Source organism: Melospiza georgiana, chromosome 1 (genome assembly GCF_028018845.1).
Source record: "Melospiza georgiana isolate bMelGeo1 chromosome 1, bMelGeo1.pri, whole genome shotgun sequence".
Classification (NCBI taxonomy): domain Eukaryota; kingdom Metazoa; phylum Chordata; class Aves; order Passeriformes; family Passerellidae; genus Melospiza; species Melospiza georgiana.
The window spans coordinates 95594332-95617750 of NC_080430.1; the positions used below are offsets into that span (position 1 = coordinate 95594332).

Sequence of the window (23419 nt, forward strand, 5' to 3'; positions counted from 1 at the left end):
GTAATTTCTTCAACTTTTTTCCCCATATACTGTATGACAATGCACACTATGCAACTGTGAGTCTCCTCATACCTTCATAGACATTTAGGCCTCAACAGAGTTAGTATACACCCATAACTGAATGTAGCAACACACACACATACGTATAAATATCTTTAGTATGCGCATCCCTATGTAAAGATGTTCACATGTGTAAATACATGACCCACTGCCCAAAGGGTAATTATTCTAGCTCAAACCTACACATAATATAAAAGAATGCAAGGTTTGGGTTCTAATCTGATTACCATAATTTATTCATCTGCCTTCTGAGGGTGTGATCAGACGAGATTTTTGGATCCAATTTTCCCCTGAGATTTTTATGCAAGAAAAGACAGAGATGACCACCCAAACTCTGAAATTGAGTGTTGTCTCTTCAAGTTGTTAAATATTGGTTTCTTTTTTCATGCTTTTTACCAAAGTTACTGTTTAAAAGTACACAAAGCTAAAGTACCAAACTCATTTAGTATCTTCCTCAAATTTCCAAGAAAAGAAGTGATACCTTTCTGCTAGTGAAGAAGTGTGAGGAGAGAGATGATTCAAAGCAGTATTTCATGTATCCTTAACATAAAATTCCCAGACTTTGAATTGCTCATAATGGCGATACTCCGCCTCTTCATTTCCTCTGCAAACCTTCCTTCCTTCTGTGACCTTTTTTAACTCACACTCCAGCATTTTATCTGCACAGTAGTCTTCACACATTCAATAGACTAATGTTGTAAACTCCTCACTTTGCACTGTAAGGAACTAGGAAGCTAGGATGTACATTTCGCACAGTGGAAATATTTATACAAATAACTGTTTATACATGAAAAAATGGAGTTTCTAAGCTGGCCCAAAATACTTTTCTAAGACCTCCTCCATCTTTGGAGATGAATAGCAAGACAAAAAAGGTTCACCTAATGAGAAATTGGTGTATAGTTATAAACTTCTATTTACAGAGGTTTAAACATGGTGCAGGTGCAACAGATATGTTTATCAGCGATGAAATTTCCAAATTAAAAAAAATACAAATTTACTTTGTACTTTTGCATTTTTTAACTGAATGGAAGCATTGCCCAAAGTATTCAAGCAAGAGAACTGTCCCCAAATGCTGGATGAAACGCAAAAGGCAGTTTCTCATCCCTCTGAACTCCGAACAGTCCGACCCCCGGGGGCTGCGCTCTGGAGCTTCATTTCACGGAGGCGGCTGAAGTTTGCTTGTGCCGGGCGCTAAGGTCACAGCGGGTCCTGGGCTCCGGGATGCCCATGGGGCAGCGTGGGGCTCCCTTCGGAACAGCGAGATGGGCCGTGGGGCTCGGACCGGGCAGAGCACGGCGACACCGAGTCTCTGTTGCGGGTGTGTGACTTCGAGTCTAAAGCTGCAGCTCCCTGTGCCTACCCCTCCCGCCACCCCCTGGGCATCGGATTTATCAGGATCCCAGTAAACCCACTTATAGGAGGAAGTGCCCGGCCCAGGGCAGCCAGCCCCGGCCGGGCAGGGCAGGCAGGCAGGCAGACAGACAGACGGACAGGTTGCCACCGCTCGCCTGGCAGAGCCCGTGGCCGGACGCAGCTCCCAGTGGCCCAGAGCCACTCGTGTCCCTTTCTCAGCTGGAGCCCCGGGGGGTAACGGGGCCCCGTCCCTCCTTCGCCCCGGGCCCCGGCCCTTCCCTGCCCGCCTCCGGGAGCTCTCTCCCGCCGCTCCTTCCTGCTTGCCGCCGGCTGCCAGGGCGGGCGGGGCGCGGCTGCCGGGGCACCTCCCGCGCAGGTACCGGGGCACAGGGGAGGGCTGGGGTCGGCAAGGAGCACGGCAACGAGCCGCACGGCGCCGACACCGAGCGGGGGCAGCTCCCGGGGGAGGCGCGGCTGTGCGGCGGCGGGAGGGACCCAGGCGCGCTCCTGAGCGCGGAGCGGAGCGGGAGCGGAGGATCCCTCCCTCCTGCTCCATCCCTGCCTCTCCCCTCACCTGGGCGCCGCTCCCGGTGTGCGCGCTACCCCCTCGCACCTTGGCTGCCCCCGCCCGCTGCATGCAGCCCCTGGAGCGCCGCAGCCCAGGAGGACACGCTGGGTGCGTTGTGATTAACTCTTTATTATTATTATTATAATTATAATTTTTAGAGGGTTTTCTTTTCTTCTCTCGGAGCGGTTTCGCGGAGGGGAGGGGAGAGGGGCAGCCGGGTCCTCCCCGCCACCGCGGCCCCAGGGCTGTGCCCGCCCCGCACGCTGCGCTCCGCTCCGCCGTGTTTGTTGTTGTTGTGCTCCGGGGAGGGAGGCGGCGAGCGAGCGGCTCCCCCAGGGCTGCGGAGGGCGGGCAGCCTCTCGGCGTGTTTCTCTTCCTCCTCGCCGTGTGAGCCCGCGTCCCGTGCTGCTCGGCGGGGCAGCCCCGGGGGTTCGGCGGAGGAGGAGCGGCGCTGCGGGACACCTGGGGCAGGTGGCAGCGGTAGGTGGCCCCGGGCTCCTCGGGGAGGGATCCCGCCCGCGGCACGGGTGCCCGAGGAGCGGGCAGCGGTGCTGGGGACGGCGGGGAGCGCAGGCGCTGCTGCCCGGGCCCCGCAGGTGTCTGTCTGTCTGTCTGCCGGGGGCTCCCCGTCCGTCGGGGCGGCCGTGCCTTACATAACCGGGCGGGAGGCCGTGCCGTGCCTTCCGGTTTCACATCGCGGCCGTGCCCGGAGCCTTACACCGGAACGGACAACTTCTCCCTTTTTTTCTGTTTTGTTTTGTTGGGGTTTATTTTTCCCCCCACTTCACGGGGCCACGGCGCAGGACGGGCGCTGGCGGAGCTGAGGAGCGGGGCAGGTGCTGTCCCAGCCGCGGTGCCGCCGCTGCCCCCGGCTCTTGCCGGGATTTCCATAACTTTCCGTGGGGAAGGTGGGCACGGGGCGGCTCCGAGGCGCCGCTGGGACGCTCCTGCCCAGCCCCGGGACCCCGCGCCTTCCCCGCCCTCCGCGGCTGGGCTCGGCTCGAAGCTGCCGTGCTTCTCATGCTTGCCACCGGCTGGGCTCGGGCTGGGCAGCCTTGGAGGTGTTTGAGGTACCTCCGTGTGTGATGAGCTGTGGCCGTAGCAAAGGCTGTACTTCTAGTGCCTTCGAACGCGAACGCTTGGGGGGACTTTTTAAAATCGCTGCATGATTTGCCTTGGGAAGAATGTAAACACGCGTTTTGTAATTTTAAGTAGGTCCGTCCTGATAGTTTTTCCTGTGTGCACTGCCTTTGCCCTTCAGTACGTCAGATGCTGTGTTTGAAGTAAAGCTGATTGAGATACTATGAAGACACTGGGAAAGTAATGAATTCTTGCAGAGAAACTGGAGTTTTCCCCCTCTTCAGTGGAAGCAGATTGAGTCTCAGGTGATCAGGAGTGGTAGCATGCATATTGCACTGGTTTATTTCTATTATAGCCACTAATGATTTTTAAAGAGCTGAGACTAATATAGTTTTGTTGGTGTGGAGTACTGCCAATTCACAGATACAAACAAGTATTGTAGGTTGTGGTTGGTTGTGGATAAAGGCTTGGAACACCTGGCTGGAAGGATGATGAAGTGCTCCCTGTTGGTCAAGGTAAATAATAACAGAGTAAGGGAACAGTCTTGGTTTGTGTTAATGATTTGATTACTTTTGGTATCCAAGTAGGAAACAGTTCTCTAGAATCTTTAAATAGTCTTAGAGCAGTTAGTAATTACTGGTATGAGTCCATCAAAGCTCTTGAGCATCATGGATTGTGGGTTACATTGGCTCTGTCTGTCACGGATTGCGTTCTGAATCATTCTAAGGAGCACCAAGGAGAGCATTCCCAATGCCATGCCAGGCTATACCCAAGTTTCTACTTGGGTAAAAGTAGAGCCTAGAGAGGACCAGGAAAGGAAAAGCTTGCATTGGTGCTTCCCTAGAATATTCCCTCCAGGCAGCTGTGGCTAAAGCACTCCCATGGGTAGAAGTGTTCCCTTGGTTCTTGACCAACACAAAGTTTGTTGTTCCTTCTTGGATTCTGTACAGTAGGTTTTTCAGTCTCTCAGAAAATAGGTAACCAGATGAAGCATTCTACAGACATTATTAATAACTGATAAGATGGTCAGAGGGCAAGTTCTTGTTTGCAAAGGCCCGTGCGCAGGAGTTATATTGAGGGATATTAATTTTCAAAGTGGTGTTCATGCATTAGACTCTGAGATAATGCATTTAAAATAAAGCTTGATATCTGTAATGAAAATAAAAAGTCAAAGTGTGGTGTCTTAATGAAATGGATTCGAATTATTTTTCACTGAGTTGGGAGAAAGCCATGAATCCAACATAAAGTGAGCTTCACTGAATTTTTAAGTAGAGAATTAAGAACAGAAATTGAGTTTATGCCATTCTGTACAGCTGAATAATATTCAGGCTTTCAAAGGCCCTGTTCTATCACAATAGTTAATATAAATAAGGTAGTGAATGTTACAGTCACTATTGGGGTGATAAATTTCAGTTCACCACAGGCTCTTAATGATAGAAATTGGAGCATGTTAATTAAAAATAGTTTCCTATTTATAATTGCTTAATTTTTTGCACTTATGAAAAATTTAATGACAGGGTTGTTCTTACCCTGGGATTTGTTTCTCATGATGGCAGCTCCCATATGAGGAGGGAGCCTTACATCCATGTTAAAGACAAGCTTGTCAGAATTCTGGAAATAATCAACTCAGAGTATCCTGGACTTGCAGGGGAGGATTATATCTGTTTTCAAGTGTTGAGAACAACCAAGATGACACTGGTCACACCATAAATCAATAGCATAAGTGGGACATGCTTCCAGTTCTTTTCAGCTCTGAAAATGGAAGAAGATGAGTGTTTGTGGTGTGTTAGATTACATGTGAAGGTACATGGAGTGGTAATGGTGGGATGAGGCAGGAGAGCAACCCGAGTGAGTGTCCCTACTGTTGTATATCCAAAAATGTCTTGTTTGTTCTTTCTGTGGTGGTTTATTCAGAATGTGATGTAAATTACCCATATGGTTGAAATAGCCGCTTTGGTTATTTATTCCACCAAATAGAACATATAAATTTAGGCTCTAATTGCTCTGCTACATGATTTTTTTTTGTGACAGAAGAAATGCATTAGAAGCTGTTGAGAGAAGGTTGAATAAGCTGAAATATACATCTCGTGCTTACTTGAAGCATAAGTATCAGAAGTCGTTCAGTGTTCAAATGCTACTGTTTTCTGTTAGCATCTTACCTGTCAAAAGGCAGAGCATTGGTGCTCATATATTGGGCCATGTCTCTCAAACTTTTACTTACCAGAACTAATTAATTTAATTTACTTGAGAACATAATTTTTGACAGTCAGCAGTGTTATTGGACTAATATGGATGAAATCTAGTAAATTTTGGCTAAAACACTTAAATCATAACTCGTGTTTAATGAGGAGAAGTCTGGAAGGTTTGCAGTCTAAGACTCTTGCATACAGGTTTAAGGTATAAACTCTGCCACAGATTAAAGGACAGCAGAGTCTTCTGGATCATTGATAAAGTGTTCTGTCCTGTGGTATTTAATTACCTGAATAATTTTTCTTTCAGGCAAGACGTCAGGTTGAAACTGTTATCTGTGTTTCCTGAGGTGAGGCTCTTAAATAAAGGACAGCAGTGATGAGGAGCAGCTGGTCAGGAACTGCTGTTTTAAATACAGACAGCTGATAATCTTTTATAAAACAGGAATTTTTCTGGATTCTTTAAAATACCCAGCTGAAGACAGAAAGGTGTCCAGAATGTTAGGTGCTCCCAAGAAGAAAATCAGTGGGACATAGTAATTTCTGAAGAAGCCTGAATTTATATGTGTTAAAAAGAAAAGTTAGCCGCCAATGGAAGAAGAATCAGATAAAGGGTATATGCTTTAGAGCTTGACTGCTCAAATCACTTGTGCAACTGGAACTTCAGACTTAAGATAACTCTAGGCTCCAGTTGTTTATTTGCACATTTCTTGTGTTAATATCCACTTTCCAGGGTGTCCAGCCTTCTGCACAGAGTGCTTGATTTGGACCTGATGAAAGAATCGATACAAAATGAGCAAGTTCATCTCTGAGAGACCAGTGCAGTGCCCAAGGCAGTGGCTGGCTGCAGTGGGGATGGCACTGGAGCTGTGTTCCTGCAGCCTTCACTCCTGGCTCTGGCTCTGTCTGTGTGGATCCTCCTGCAGGCAGGCTGAGCTCAGCCCGAGCAGAGAGCCTGTGAGTGCTGCATTTGGGCTGGAGGAGCACAACGTGCTGGTGCTGACGGAGCCCTAAGCTAAGATGCCACACATCTTTATTGAAACACAGTTCTCTAAGGGTTTTGCCAACGTGAGAATTTAGACAAAATAGTTATGCTAAGCTGTGGTTGGAATGAGTTGCACAGAACTTCATTGATCTCTTTCCCTTAGGGAGACAGTGATAGTGCCCATCCTTATGTATTCAGTGGCAGTGAATAAAGGCTTTGTCACAATCAGTTTTAGATTTTCTTTACTTAATAATTTCATTCAGATAATTAAGGATTTTCTATTTTCATTTCTCTAGTTGTTTTCTTGTATTAGTAGCACATGAAGAAATGTCTTCTTGAGTCTAATCACCACACATACCAAATGTTTTCCTACTTGAATTCTTGTATCATGTGAACTTTTTGATATAGTATTAAATAATTTCTGATGTGATGTTTATGATTAACAATCTTACTAACTTCTTTAAAGATGAAATTGTACTCACCTTTTCTTGCTTTGCCAGCTGTTTTCAGAGTTTGGTTTTTGGGTTTTTTTAAAACACTTATTCTAGATATGGCTTTTAAAAACATGTTTTCTAGATGTCTGTGAAACATAGCAGTCACTTTCATCAATTTTCTACAGCTCATCTTCTTGAGACATTTCCAGAGACTGACCCTCTGTAAAAGGCTGATCATCCTGGCTTTAACTTTTTCTTGTAGAGATTGGCACATAGGTTACTACTATTTAAAGGATTCAGAATCTATTATGATCATTTATTAGTAGCTAAATAATTTCTAAATAGCAGACACTTAAACAGTTCCTGACAACAGGGTTTAGATTTTAACATTTTTGGGCTTTCATATTTTGAAAGAAGCTTTATGTTTCTCAAAATGCTCTGTTAAAAATAAGTGGAGAACTCTGGTTAATATAGAGTGAGATAATTCCTATGAGGCTTCTTGCATCAGTTGCAGTAACTGTGAAATCCCAGTTCTGTTGCTTGGAATAGCTGTAAATCTTGGACATAACCCAGGAAAGCCCACACAAAAGGCACGTGAGAGAAAAACAAAAAATAACATGGACATTTTCAGACAGATTTAGACAGTTTTTTGGGTATTTTTTGCTTCTGTCCTGAAATGATTTTGAAATAACTCAATGAGGAAGTTAGTTTTCTAAATATTTACTTCAATATTGCTTTTTATTTTACCTTTTTTTTATTATTTTCCCTGGAGCATTTGGAAGCCCTTTCAAATGGGAGAAACGAGGAAATTAATAAATCGGAAAAGACTGATTAAGTCAGAGGTTTGTTTTTTTTAAATAACTATACGATTGAAGGTAAAATAGGTTTTATATTAATGTTTCTTAAAATTTGAACAATTTTTGATCAACATATCAGCTGTACTAGGTTTGTTTTGCATGTTGGAAGGAAAGATGTTTTTTAGATCTGACTTTTTTAGGATTTTGTTCCAACACTTATAAAATTTCTTAGTGTGTGTAATTGAAATTCTTAGTATTTATTTTTTTAAACACTTGAGAAAGCTTAACCATTTGGAAATGTTTAAATTCAGGTCTTTCCAGGTTGGTGAAGTTAACAATTGTGGGGATCTAGTGTCTAACTCTTATGAAAGTGAGAGGGAAAGCAAAATCAAATACAAACCAAGTTGTATTTCTAAAATAATTCAGGCATATAGTGTGTTTTTAATATGTTTAACTGGTGCGTTATCTTTGGCTTCTGCTAAAGTGTTGCAATTGCAGGATCGCAAGTGAAAATCTGTTTGTTCTTAGTTCACTTCTTAGTTGGAAGTCCCAAAATTCAGGTAAAATGATGCAGTTGGACAATTCACAGCTATCCTTGGAATTCAGATGCTTATAAAAGAGACTTTTCAGTGTGAGAGATCAGTACTACCAGTACTGCCATTCTGGCTGCATTTTTGAACCAGTTTTTCTGACTGGTTCTTGTAAATACATGAAAGACCATGAAAAATAATGGTTATATGTGGATTAAGTTAGATCAAGGACTCTTGTAGTGCAATAACAGCCTATCATCTCAATGGGCATTTAATTTTTTCTCTAAAGATTGGAAAAATGCTGAAATACAGCTGTTGTGTTGTCAATGCCCTGCCAGTTTTTTTTGGTTTTTGTTTCTTTTCATACAAATTCAGCTGTGATACTTTCCAGATTAGAAGGCAATTGTATTCTGGTTATTCAAGGGCCTTCTAGGGGACAATGTACAGCTGCTTCATCTGTTCTGGGCATGGTCTTGCTGAAGTGTGGTATGGTCAAGGGCCAGTCATGAGGTTTGTTCATCTTTGGACTAAAGGTGTTAAAACTGCCATAGCAAAATCAGTGTTTCCAATATAGCAACAGCCTTGGAGCCCTAAGGACAGTTGTCCTGTAATTTTTTTAATCATTGACTTTCCTAGATTTCCTTGATAGATTTCAGATGGATAAACTGAAGTGAGGTAGGGTGCTTCAGGTTGGCTGGATTAAGTGGTAGAGGTGCTCTTTGCTGTCTCCTCAGATCTTCTTCCTCACAGACCTGAGAGTATCACTTTGTATCCCTTTCAGTTAGTCCACACAGGTGACCAAATCTCTCATTCCTCAGGCTGGGTTAGTGCCTCGAAGATAAAGCCTAGAATGTATTTGTTTCTATGCAGCAATTCTGCAGATCCCAGTGACAGCTGTTACTGTGCCCTTCAAATCTGTACCTGCACCTGTGTCTCATCAGCATATCCCCTAGCTTGTTGCCATTTTCTCCTGACTAACATATGTAATAATATGTGTATATATTTAGAACTTCTATTGGCTCCCTACAGTACTGACTCCCAGGAAGCATTCCTGCAGTTTGTGACAAATTCCTCAATTACCTAGACTTTCAGTTCATCTCAGAAAAGAGTCATCAGCTTCTGGGGGTCCAGTTCCATATCATGCACAATACCTCATGGTTAATAGCAAAACATTGCTTTGTGATGTTTTCTAATGTATTGTAATGCTTTCAATTATTCTTCCTCAACACTGTTGTTTCCTGGATGTCAGCATTGCTCTTCTCTTCTAATTCTAAAAACATGAGTCCTTAGTTAAACTCTCTTGTCAGATCTTTTTAGTTCTCTGGATGAAAAGTAGTTTTGGGATATTATCTGACAGAACTTACAGTGATGAAAAAAAGACTATACTTGTCCTTTAGAGCGTTAAGAAGGTACAGAAGAAATTATGGCAGATTTGTGCATATGCTAGGGTGTTTTTTTTGTGGAGGATGGCTGTACAAATTTGTGTCCAGAAAGGACCTGTTATACTGAAAATTATAACAGCAAAGTCTGAAACCAAATGAAGGAAAATAATTGGCCTGTGTTTCCAGTAGTTCTGTGGTATGGGATAAAATACTGATGAAGCAATACAGAACATAACTTTGGGGATTGGTGTGCCTTGGAGCTTTATCCATAATGAATGATAAAATCATTGTAATAGGAAACTTTTGGACCCCTACTGGGTTGCATTTGGAATGTTTTGATAGCTCACACCATTCTAGAGAGCTACAATCGGAGTAAAACTCATAGTCCTGTAAATGACTAAAATCCATTATTGAGTTACACAGTGATCCCATTTTAATTTGTCTCTTCAGTGAAATGGTCACTGAAAAATAGTCAGCAGTTTGATTCCAGGCATTTTCATCGCTACATTGGTTAGCTAAAAAGAAAAAAAACCTGGAAGCCTGTCTGAACAACAGGGGCAAACTGTTTTGAAAGTGGTTGCCTGTTATGCTTCATATATTAACAAAATCGGTGATAGGAGTGGAACCTTTCCACATTCCTTAAGTCAGCCTTGGTATTAAGTCTTCTTTTGTTTTTCTGAAAGTAGAAAGAAGATGAATTTTTTTCACAGCTGTTTTTTAGCTTAATATACATGCTCAAATAATTGAGACTGACTTAAAGGAAAACAATTGCAATTATCTTCTGCTTTGGCTCTTGTTGAGTCTTTTACTATTAGATTCTTTTCTCAAATGTTGGAAGCTGCTGAAAGACTTCTCACTGAAGTGTGGAGCTTCTACAAATAGAAACTCCCTGACTTGTATTTTGTGTTATCTTTTATCTGTACTATTACTTTGCCCTGACTTGTTCCTGGAAAAGAGATGCACATAAGTTTCTGCACAGCTTTCACAGTTTCAGCATAGTCTGACTCAGTGCTGTTCACCTGGAAGATAGGCAGTAATTTGGCTTTGGTTTTGTTCTTCAGAAAGATACTCTTGTCAAATGGGAAATAACCCATAATAGGCTCACATGGAAAAATTGTTGCTCTAATGGAAATTTTAGTAGGTGCTTTTCATCTGAGTGCAGGGCTGTTGGTGTTGAAAAGCTAATCTTAAACTTTGGCCAGCATGTAGGGTGGGTTGTGAAATACTCCATTCTTCTCCTCCTCCAGTGGTAAAATACTTTGTATGTGGTTTGGTTATTTGGCTTGGGTTTTTTTTTTTTTTTGGTTGGTTGGTTTTTTCCCCCTTCTTAATTCTAACTCCTGTATGCCACAACCTTCTTTATTAATGAAAGCATCGAAGGAAGATATTTGGTTCCAAGTGAAGGCTGAAATTATAGCCACGAGTAATAATTTTTTTCTGCCCCTGGAAAGAGTGAGAAAGAAGTAATGAAAACTACTTTCAGCATAATTGGCCTTTTATAATAAATGGCTTGCATGTTTCATCCCTGTGAGTAATACTTTGTCCATTAGGCCTTAGCAAGGCCACAAACAGCATAGAGCAACAACAAAAGTATGCTCCTTGTCTTAATGGAGTTGCATGGTAAAGCACTGAGTAGCAGCTATTCAGAATTCTTAACTGCAGTTTATATTCCATCATTAGGGACTGTGTTTCTTTTCCCCTTACCTAATACATATTTACAGCTTCTCAGATCACAGTTGATGTTGTTCTGCGCCCATGCACCTTGGCAAAAAGCCTGGCCTCATCATTTTTATAATTTATTTTAGGTCTTGAAAATTTGATACTATGTGCTCCAAATCTTTCTCTAGGCTGAACAATCTCAGTGCTTTCAGCCTCTCCTCACAGGATGTGTGTTTCAGATGACAGCTGTTTTTGTGGCCTTCCACTGAACTTGCTCCTGGTGACATTTCATAATGTGGATCCCAAAGCAGACCTGGTGGTGCAGACACCAGAGAAGTGGATTGTGCGTGAAGCAGGACAATTGCTTCCCTCAGTGCACGGGCTGTTCTTCCATTTCCCAAGGCTGGGAAGCTGTTAGCTCTCCTTGCTGCCAGCTGCAGGGCTGATTCATGGCCTGCCAGGACCTACAGCTTGTTTGCAGGGGAGCTGCTCCCCAGTAAGTTGGTCTTCAGGCTAGGGTCTCAAGACATTATTGTTGGCCATATCTAAGTTACTCTGAATGGCAACCCTGCCCTCCAGTGTGTCTTCTACAGTAGTGTTCACAGACTTTGTGCTCTGCCAGGTCACTGTAAAAGAATTTAAACAGGATTGGGTCCCTAACCTATTCACTTTGTAACCATGGGCAGATTGTGAACCATCAAGAGCTGCTGTTTGAGCCTAATGATAGAGATGTTTGGGCTTTTTTATCAGCTGGTAATTTGCCCATCCATGCTGTAACTTGAATCAGGTTAGGTGCGGTGATGCTGCAGGAGAGATTGAGTATTCCTAAAATCAAGGTGGGTGACACCAGTGATGTCTCATCCACAAATCCTATCATTTTATGGCAGACGGCAATCATATTGGTCAGGCATGATTTAACCTCTGTAAATCCATCCTGGTGATTCCCAATGACCATCTTCTCCTTAACATGCCCAGAAATGACACGCAGGCAGGCACATGTCAGAACATACTGTGGGAGTAGATAAACAAACAATGAAAGTAGGCTTGGACCGTGATGTTTTCTTTCCTAGTGGTCCCTCAGACTTGGTGACTGGTAACCTGTGCATGATCCCTCTCCTGCCCTTCTTTTCTGCATGCCCAGTTGCTGTCCATCTGCAGGTGATGAGTGCATGCTGGTCACAGGATTGAGCACCTGCACCTTTGGGAATGTGGTGATGAATAAGCTGGGACTGCATGTGACCTGGGGGAACAAGTTTGTTAGGAACAGGATGTTGCTTCCAGAGTGATTCCTGCTCCCTCTGTGCGTGTGTGTTTGAGGAATTTACCAGATAGGAAGGTTACAGCAAAAGTGACAGTAAGTTTAATAATTATTTTAGCTTGATCTAATGCATGTTAATGATTATATTGATGATCTGCTTAAAGCCAGTGGGCTTTGCCCTTCTTTTGTATTGATTTAGTTCCATTATCTTGCCATTAGCTTGACAGTAAAAGTATTGCATATGTAATACTTTTACTGTGTCAGGATGTGTGAAAAATCTGAAGTTGCCTTCTGATATGCATTTAAAGCTGCTTTTTTTTTGGTAGTTGTTTGAGTTTTCTTTTTTTTGTTTTTTTTGTTTTGTTTTGTTGCTACTGTTAGTCTGCTTTTACAACTTCTCTAATTATGTCGTGGCTTTTTTTCTGGTAATCACTATTTTGATATTCCCTTATTACCATAATTTTAGGTGGTCTTTAGAAAGCACCAGCACCTGTAAAATGCAATAAGATCCACAGTAAAACTGAGACTTGCTTGATTTGCACATAGTAAGAAGCAAAGAAATTTAACCTGATTGTATGATGCTGAATAGTGAGATCACAGTGACTTACTGGGGAATTCAGTGTTTCTCAGATCCTATTAGCACCACTTGCCTTACTCGTTCAGATGCTTAATTTTCCAACTTCTATTACTGATGAGCAGTTGTTACTCTGCATAGTTCATCAGGTATCAAAATAATTTTGTCACATGATGATAGTTGTCCTTCCTTTTGTCCTGTACAAATCTATACATTTAGATATTAATTTTTATTAGCTGCATTATATTTTTGGACCTGAAAAGCCCCTTCAGAGTAAGGTTACAAATACATTTAATAAAACAATTCTAAAGGAGCAGTAGCTGAACTGATTTTAAGACTTAAATTCTACAATTTAGAATTGTTCTAGAAACCATGTAATGAGCAGTGGATTAATCAGAAATACAGTATTCACAAAATGTTTTGAATGGCAGGTGTAATTAGTTCATTATTTTAATGCTTCCAGTAGTGTTTAATTGCAGTAAGATTTTAATACGTTAGGAAAATGATCATAATAGTTGGCAAATCATTGTCAGTATTTTAGCTCAATCTTACGTGTATTCCAGAATCATACTGGCATTTTCTAAACAGAGACTGAAAAATTCATGTAGGGGAAAAAGTCAAATGCTAAATGATACCTCTGTAGTAAATCTTAGATATCTAAGTTCTTATTTCTTTGTATAATGCCTGTCTCTCTGGTATTTTAAGAAGTGGTTTTATGCTTTACTTGTGAAGTGTAAAATCACATTTTCCTTGTGTTCCATTTTTTTGTGTTCAGTAAATATTTTATTTTTTGTAAATAAAAGATTAACATGCAAGTACAGTATTTGTAGAATATTACATTTGGAAATGGACAAATGATTAAATGTGTTTCACAATCAGCTAGCTCTGTACTTTAACCTGAGAGGAATAACCAGGGCTTTGGAAAGAAGGCAGTTAAGTAATTTCATAATCATTCATGCATTACAGCAATAATACTGGCACACACAAGCATAAAAACTGGTTTTGCAGTGTCTTCCTGATAGAAGCAAATAAAACAATCTTCAATGGGCTTTCTTGTATGAGAAAAGACCACCCAAATAAATAAGTTCAAATGAAAGCAAGAATTTTAGACATTAAGGTTTGTTGCCTCACTGATTTTAAATAGATAATAGATAAAAAAGTTATTCTGTATATGTCCTTTTGTCGTACAGAATCATTTTGTGATTTTTTAAAAAATTGATTGAGGGAGGCATTGACTCAGAGTAGGTTGACTCAATTCCAGCTTATTTTGTTTGTATACAAACTCCTGTAGTGTCAGTTAAATAAGTTGCCTGTCATGTAACTTCTTAAGCATTTTAAGTTTTCTCAATTTAAAGATTGCTGCAGTTCAGAAATGTTTGAAGTTATTCTTATTTGTATTTTGTTGGAAGGCAAGAAATCATAGTTTGAAGAGAATCAATCATAGACTGAAGAGAATGTGGAGTAGCATTGTGGTGAGGCATATGTAGCGAGTTCCTGGCCAAGGGAGAAGATCTCCTTCTGCTTGAAAATTCCCTATTTACAATATAGGATCAGGCAGGTTGTGGGGGTGGAGCATGGAAAAAACTCCTCTGTGAAAAGATTATATGTTCTGGATTATGTTTGGATATGGACAGTTTTCAGTGGGCAGATGGGAAGCAAGTGATGGGCAAGATAATTGTATTGTCCGAGTGCTATGACGTGAAAAGAGCAAGATAATAACCTGTGCAAAAACTATGATGTGCCTTTGTTTCTGTGGCACCTCTTGTTCATCAACTTGTACATGTTCCAGTCCCACTGGACCTGGCATCACTGTGCATCTGATTCTGTTATTGTCTGCTTACACCTTTTCCCTATGTGCCATTTGAGAGAGCGTTTGTGGTATGGTCTTCAGTCCTCCTCCATTTTAGCAGACCACCAAAACCTGGTGACATTTTAAGTGCTTTAGGACTGGCTGTTTATATTATGTAATTGGCAAGATAAGGGAAACTTCTTTGCATGACTAATTGAATATAAAGAGTGAAAAAAAGTGCACTCTGATTTATCCAAACTGATGAAATGTTTACATGCAGCTATGTTTAAAAAAAAAAAACCAAAACAGTTCTGGTGATAATTGCTTTCCACTTTGCTTAGCTTCAAACATACAGAGTCTGGAGTGCTTTTAACTTATGTTTTTAAACATCCGTGCTAGATGCTGTGAAGCCTGTGGTTTTGGGGGTGGAGCTGTGTTTTTTTTTCTGAGTGAATATTGTGTGCTTCAAGATAGTAAATGGGGAAAACAGTTGTGGTTTTTTGTTTTGGTTTGCTTTTTTTTGTTTTGTTTTTGTTTCTTTTGTTTTGTTTTGTTTTGTTTTTTGTCCCTAGCACTGCTGTATTTTTGTTTTGGAAATTGACATTAGATTTGGCAGATGCTCAAATACCAAACTGAGAATGGATTTACTAATAGATACTTACCTATAAGCAGTAATGCATTAATGTTATTGGTTAAACAAAAGAAGGTAGTGATGAAAACAGTAGCATTAGCTTAGTAAGGGCAGGTTTGGTCATTCAGAATTATTTTAAGGTCTTAAAATGCCACACACTAAATATTAGGGACCACAGTTGAGCAATGTTGAAATAAAGAAGGGATTATTCATTTGGGAGTGAAAGACTAGCTGTAACATCTCAAACTTATCATAACTGTTAATTTATATAGCTGAATTTCCACTTAAAAATGTATAATATATCAGCTAAATCCTGTTGGTATACCTTAATTGCTTGCAATTCAATAAAAGCTGGTTTAAGTATGATGCTTCATTAAATAAAAGACCCATTGCTTTCACTTGTAGCTAACTCATGTGGATGTTAAATGACAGGTTTTGATTCAGGTCTAGTAACTTGTATTAATTACTGTATTTATATCATGAGTAATTGCTGTTTGAAGGGGCTGTAGGTGAATTAAGAGCTGCATGGTAGTAGGTTGGGTGGAGATATTGTTTGGGGTAAGAAATAAAGAATTTGGCCAAACCAGCTGCTAAGTATCTCTTTTCTGAAAGATTTTAACTCTCTTAGGGTATGGAATGCGAAGCACTTTTATGGATTGAGTCAATGATGAAATGCACAAACAAATTGCTGGAAGAGTTAATTAGATAGTATGTTCTGTGTATATGTGCTATAAAGTTTCAGTCACAGACTCTGGAAATATTACTCATTATTGCATTTCCATGCAGGAGTGTTTACTGCAGAGTTTTTGAGGAGGGGATTTTAAGGATTCTTTTGGAATATAGTCCTAGAGGAATGTTATGAAAAGAGCAGTCAGTTTGTAAATGGTGTGGGAAATAGGGGTGGAAGAGACTTGAAGAGCCTTGTATGAAATCCCTAGTTTATCTAGTGCTCAGAATCAGATGTCTCAGAATATCACCCAATGTAGCCAATGAGCAAACGCTCCTGAAAGTCAGTATCCTTCCAAACAAAGGGTGTTTCGCTGCTGTTTCAGTTCCCAGAGCTGCGGAGGGCAGAGCTGGACTATGTGTGCGTGTGACAAATGTTTCCTGCGGGCCAGTGCTCACCAACTTGCAGAAGAGCTGGTTAGCCAAGACCCTGCTGTGCTGTGGCTGGGATGGAGATCAGCTCCAGCTCTTTCCCCAAGGGTTCAGACCTGTGTTTCCTGCTGCAAGGAGCAGGCTGCCAAGGTAGAGGCTGTTGAGCAGGACTCATGTTCCCTTTCTTCAGTAAATGGATGTCTTGGTGCAGAGGGGGTTACAGCTCTCCCCTACTTACACTGATCCCTTACAAGATAAAGTGGATGAGCTCAGAGTGGGGAATAAAGTCTGTTTGTCTAATATCCTACATGCCAGTGAAATCCAGCTGGCTAAAAGCTATCCTATTTCCTTTCTGTTCCCCCTTTCCAGAGCAGTGCTGGTTTTGTGATTTTGTTTTGTCTGGGGCTTTGATTATTTTATCCTTTTTTACAGTCAGTTGTCATGTATGAACAGATTCAGAAAAACGATAGGCCCTCTCTGCCTCCTGCTCCCCCTGCTTCCCACCCCAGTGCTTCAGGTACACTGTTCAGGAATATGGAGTGAAATTTTCCCAGGCCAGAGGAGTGCCCAGTGTCATTGGGGCTGTCCTGCCATGGTGAGAACCACACCATTCATGCAGTCCCTGAAATACAGTGGTCAGACTCTTGCATTCTATCTTCAACACAGCTAGGTGCTCTACTCTCCTCTGGTTCTCCCAGAGCCCTGCTCTCCTGATGTTTAGAAATATTCTGGCTTTTAGTTTAGTTTTATGTGTGGGCAGCGTCTATTTTCTCTTCCTCCAACACTCATTTAGCCTTGCTTTACTTAGGCTTGACGTGTTACGAGCTTTTAGCCTTATCTCTGTCTAATAGGTTCCTATTGCTGTCCTCATCTTCCCATCTGTTCTAGTAAAAAATTCATGTTGTTAGATACGGCTGACCAGAATTGTACCTTGTATTCAGCTGATGTTATGCTACTGGCTGGTGTGATGACTTTAATTCTTTCCTGTTTTATCTGGAAATACTCCTTCATGATACAATGTAGGTCTGTTTGTCTGTTTTTTTAAAAACCTGTTTTCTCCTTGCCAGATCACACTGGTGACTCACAGTTATCCTGTGATCAAGCCAGACTGATCTTTCCCTCCAGTGTCGTCTAAGACGATCCCTGGTTTCCCACATCCTGTGTGAGTGTGCTAATCACAAGTTTATTATCTCATGGTATAGGTGACCTTCTGCTATAGCTGCCTAGGGAAAAAAAAAAGGCAGGGAGTGGGTTGTTGCAGTGGTTTCCACTCTGTCTCGTGATAATCTTGAGTCTGATAGTTCACATTTTCTGTGTTTGAGACAAAGTTGGCTGAATGAAGCCCTGGGATGTCAGAGAAATAGCCTCATTGTACATTGATGGGGTTCTGGTGTAAAATCATGTGAAGCTGCTTGGCTGTGTCATCGCAGCTGGAGTGTTATTTTGCATGACTGATAGCAGAACTTGAAAGCCATGGAGCACTTGTAAAATAAGAAAGGAGGTGTGTGTTGTGAGTACAAACCCTGGCATTATGAGTAGCTGAGAACGGGTTTTCAGAATTACAGCTCTGGATTTAATTTTCTAATGTCTGCCAAAGCTTCTATGTGGGCTATAAGTATTTTTTTAGTGTATTGTCCTTAACTTATCTCTGCCTTTGCTCTATATTTGTAATATGGGAGAAAGGTTTACCTTCTGGTCATGTGTTTTGTCTACTTCTGTTGCAAGACCTTTAGGGAAGGAACTTCCTCTCTATATCTGTGTACTGTCTGGAAAACCCCTCTTGACTGAAGGCTGTGAACGCTATCACAGATGATGGCATTTGCAACATTTTCTTTTTTAAGAAATATTTAGTTAACAATAAAATAGTTTACAAGTGCAACTTGTTCAAGAACAAGATATTCTTGTGATGGGTGCTGCAAATATTATATACAAGTTTACTTTTAATCATAGAGTGTATTTGAGATATATTTTGGTAATCATGATTGAAAGTGAATACACAGCTCATCTCCTTATTGAAACATTTATGTTCTCACTCCGTTATTTTGATATGTTGCCAGATTTTGTTATCTTTTTCTTTTGTACACTGATAAATAGTGAACTGCACTTGAAAACCATGCTGAAAAAAATGAGTGTTTGGCCTGTCACATGCTTTTGTCTTCCTTTTAATGTGAAATAAACAATCTAGTTTTCTTTTTAATGAAAGAAGGAGAGATAATGGTCTTGTGTACATTTAGAACATTCTCGTGTTCAAATGGAAATGTTCCCTTGGGTCTATCATTGTTCTCTTCAGTAGTTATTCAGTAATGACTGTTTCTATATTGGCTTTAAATGTACCTCTGATAAAGATTGGGAAAACAACATCAGCACATGACATTTATGAGTTACATAAAATGAGACAATATTCAAGTACGAGCCACGAGTTCTTGAAAGCATATTTAAAGAAGCACACAAGTACAATAATTATGTCAGGGTGATGTTCCTCATGCAGATTTCAGCTGCTGTTACTCATTAATTATTTAAAATTCCAAGTGCAACGACTCACAGCTTAGTGACTGTAGCCTGCTGAGCCTATGACCTAAACAATTAAAGCCAAAACATCTGGATTAAAATTCCATTTGAAAAGAAGATAAATTGATTATTTATTTCTCAGCTATGCAATTATCCTTTGCAAAAAAAATTAATTTTGCTTTCTCTTCTGAGAAGGGAAAGTAAATCAGTGTGTCATCCCCAGAGAAAATCCCAAACTAGGGTCAGAGTATCTGTCTTTCCAGATAATTATTTATAAGCCCAGAAAAATTGCTTCTCTACAGCTTTCTGGGTTACTTTGTTCTTAAATTTATTTACAGATTTCAGAGAAGCGGAGCATATAAATCTTTATTTAAGCTTCATGAGGTGTCAGTTGCAGCTTGCATTGCAAACCATTTGTGATTGGAGAAATGTCTTGTTTGTGTCAATGGACTCTGGATAATGGTGACCTTTTAGGAGGCTGCCACGTGAATTTTGCATGTCTTCAGCATGCTTACAAATGAAAATACTGAGGATTGAGTCTTCATCAAATTACTTTAAGAAACACTTTAGGATCATGATTTCATGTATGAGCGCTCATACAATACAGCCAGGCAAAAGAAGGCAAAAAGAAGTGAGAAACACAAAGCACAAGAAGAGAGAAATATAAGCACAGAGTTAAGGATGCATTTTTTCCATGTCAGAGAAGAAACACTGGGTTTTGTGCCTCTTTGGCAGTGTGTTCATGGGGAGGAAGGGAGGGACATGACTGTAGAGAAGTAGATTGGGCCAAAGGGAGTGAACTCGGAGTATGGTGAAAGTCAGACCCTTTCGCAATATCAGTATTCATGCCAAATGTTACAGAGGAGAATCTGCAGGAAATCCATCCTGTTGGCTGATATGTTTGCAGTATAGATAACATATATGAAGTCAGAAGAGAGAGAGAAAAAGATCAGGGAGAGAGAGAGAGAGAGACTTTTTTTTTTTTTCCTTTTAATTGAGAAGGATCTAGTGATTCAGTGTTATCTCACAGCACAGTTAATGCTGTCTGAAGGGGGTGAATCATCTCCTTGTCCCATCTGTCAGGCTGTTGGATATGAGAAGAGCAGGCATACAGTGCCTTTAATTCATGTGTGTTTAGAACTGCAGGTGTGCCTGTTGTTGTCAGTCTCTACAAAGTGTTAATGAAGTACTGATCATCAAAGTGCCTGTGTTCTCTGGGAAGCTTAGGGAACCTACCTCAGTTTGAAAGGGAGAATAAACCGCTCAACATTTGGAGAGGGCTGGTTTTTCTAAGCAGAGAACGGGGAAAAAAAGTGAGTTATCAAATATATCTTGGTTTTATTCTCTTGACATTTTGAAATTTTTATCAGAATAGAGGTGTTAGGTCTTGTCTGTTTTCAGAGTACCTTAATCTCAGAAACTGAAAGTCTTCAAGTAACAATTATTATTTTCTGTATCATTTCTCAGTTGCTTTTATTTTTGTCCTCTGGTACTGTTAAGATTGTTACTTTGGCCTGAAATTCTCCATGATTTGAATATGAATTTTGTTCTTTTTTTCATTCTCCTGGTTAATGCTGCATTTGAATTATATATTCTTGTGTGGCATTTCCTATTATTCAAAATCTAGGGCAAATGTCTTACTTTTAGTTGTTGACTCACTGAGGCTGAAGGTTGAGGTTCACAGCTGTGAAGGTGTATTTGTAAAGGAAATATAGTACTTTAGAAGCCATGATCTTAGGAGAAACCATTGGTCTTAGGAGTCTACTGTGTGTCTTACAAATGCATAGAATGAGGCTATGATATGTCTCAATTCTTAAACTTACTAAATTTCTCTGTCCCAATATTTTTCTTTCTTTTTTTTTTTTTTTTTCTCCACGAGATAATGTATTTTACTGTAGTATCAGATTGTTTTGTCTCTGGAGCACATATGTGCTGAAAAAAAATAATCAGTGAATATGTGTCTGATCCTTTCCAGAAAGCTGGGAAAAATTGGTCCTAGCTCCATCCAAGGTGTTATATGCCATGCAGACATAAACCTATATGAAAAAGAAAATAACAACGCCCAGCCTATCTTATTGTGGTGCTGTGCATAAAAGACAGCATGTAGCAAGTGAACCTTTTCATATTAGTGCCTGAGATAAAAACAGACAAATCAGTCTTCGTTTTGTAGGAGGGCACCATTTTCCTTTTGATGCATATATTCAAGGGAGGTGTACGTGTGGCCCCCTCTGTTCCCTAGACTGGGAATAGCTGAGAGGCACAAGTACCTCAGCAAAGTCACAGAGTACTTACAAGGAAATCCAAGTGTAGTCAAGACCCATTTGTAGGTGCAGTGGTAGAAGTGCAGCCAGCAGAAGGGACGGAGCTCGAGCGTGCTGGGTGCTCAGACGTGCTGCTGTACCTTGCCCCAGGCCTGTGGGGTCCTACCTGGCTCCCTCCTCAGGTGCACTGAAGCTGATAAGGAAATTTCCTTATGACCCTGCAGGTGGATTGGCACAGAGTTCACAGGGCTTTGCTAATCTTAGTGTTTTGAAGACAAACAGTAAACATGTGGCTAATGCCGAGTGATTGTGGTCATCGATGATTTCTGTTTGCGTAAAGGAGTGTAGGTACCAGCATGTGCTGCATGACCTTAGGGGAGCATTTTCCCATTTGGGAAGCAGAAGAGCCCTATTGAGAAATTTTCTTGTCCTTAATGGACAGGGTGGATGGTGCTCTAGCAAGGAGAGTGGAGTGGGTTGAAGGAAGAAAGGAGAGAAAAGTGAGAAGAACCTGCGCTACAGAAAATAAATGTCGCTTAGCAATTTCATTGTAATCTCACTGTAGTCTAGATTCACGTTTGAAATATGCTCAGTGTGCTGAGGTGAGATTCCTGGAAATCACATGCTTCTGTAAAAGATAGTGTGCAATATCCTTCTTGTTGGCAGTAGAAGAAAATGGTAATCAAAACAGTCAGGAAACATCTTAAACTTTGGGTCCTGCTTACCCTATGGCAATTTTAGGAAATAGTTTGCAACAACGTTTTTTCACAGAATATATTCTCTCTCGCTGTTGTAGCCTTTCTCATGTGCCATAGTGTTGCAGAAAATTTTAGAGAAAAATAATTTTGGGGTCCTTTGCAGTGATACATCAAGTGTGTATCAATTACTGAGCAACTGTGCTAGCACTGGGGAGTACTTCCTCAGGTAGAAGTGTTTCAGAACTTGGCCAATCTCTCAGAGGAGTGGTTTTCTAGGCCTAGTGTCCTTGCTAAGGTACGTGCAGTTATCTGTAAATATCGAAATTGCTGTAATATCTAGATAGGTCAAGACTGTGATATGTAAAACACTGTACAATCATGATTAAATACATCTGTAAGTACTAAACTTCTGTTGACTTCTCTGATTTATAGGCTGTGGTCACCACTGAAGTCTTGGTTTTGATAATTCATGATGGAAATATGTCTAGAATAATGTGTTTTTCTTTCAGAGAAATATAATTGTGGAAGTCAAAAGTGAAATAAAGTTTGACTTAGGAAGTATTGCACTCTTTCACAATAATGAAAAATTATACTTGTGTTGAATAACAATTAAGCTTGTAAGGGATTTAAGGCACTATATTTTGTGAACTGATTGAACAGTTGAATTAAGAGGGTGGGACTCCTGTGGAGCAGTTTGTCCATGGGGCTGGTTGCTTTAGTTACGTGGCTGCTCACATCTGTCTGTGAAATGTCTGACTGTGGCTGCTGAAGGATTTAGCTGCAGGTCACTCATTCGTGCCTGCTGGAGGTTTTCTTTCTTGGTGAGCCGGAATTTGGTTACCACAATGAGGGAATTCTGAAGAAACAGATGAGGCATGCCGAGTGCCTCGGTCTCGTTTTGAAGGAAGATGAAGTGAAAGGCTTCCGTGGAAAGATGTGTATCACACTGAGAGCCTAAAAAAACCACTCAAAAATTTCCATCTAGCTGGCAGCCACTGCTGTGCAGTGTGTCAGCTTGCTTCCCAGGAAGCTGTGTAACCAGGACCTGACACTGCCACAAACAAACAAAATACCAAACAAAGACAAAAACCAAACAAAAAACCAAAAAAACAAAACAAAAACCTCAAAAACCAACCAACCAACAAAAAAAAAAAAACCCAAAAAAAACAAACCAAAAACCCAACAACAAACAAATACCACCAAACCTTGGGTAAGAGTTTATGTTAGGAGTCTGTCAGAATTAGAGAGAACTTGCGCATTTTTTGAAAGAAATTACTCTTTTATTTTTCTCTGATAAGATCTCTATATAGTAGTAAAATGTATAAGAGTAGTTGTGAATTTAGCAGGAAGTTTTAAGTAAATTCCTCACATATTTTTTTATTCTATGGTTACCCTTCCCATGTGTGAGTAAGGCTAGGAGCACTTGTAGCTCTGCACTATTACCCAACATCAGTCTGTGATGAATACATATTCCTAGACAAGGTAGTAATTATATTCTGATACCTGTAAATATGTGAGTCCTTGCATACCTTTATTATTACATGTAGTTCTGTTGAGTCATAATT

General features: G+C 40.7%; 1 protein-coding gene across 4 annotated transcripts in view; it reads left to right on the forward strand.

Annotated features, from left to right (window-relative positions):
- Window positions 1-1935: 1935 nt before the first annotated feature.
- Window positions 1936-23419, forward strand: part of MBP (myelin basic protein) — a 112293-nt gene continuing 90809 nt past the window's right edge. Inside the window, exon 1 of one of the 4 annotated variants that reach the window (XM_058045844.1) lies at window positions 1936-2089. The gene's annotated coding sequence lies outside the window, so the exon portion shown is untranslated. Of the gene's footprint in view, window positions 2090-2303; window positions 2462-23419 lie in introns of those variants that run through there. The other 3 variants (XM_058018226.1, XM_058045836.1, XM_058045853.1) reach the window with 3 other exon arrangements.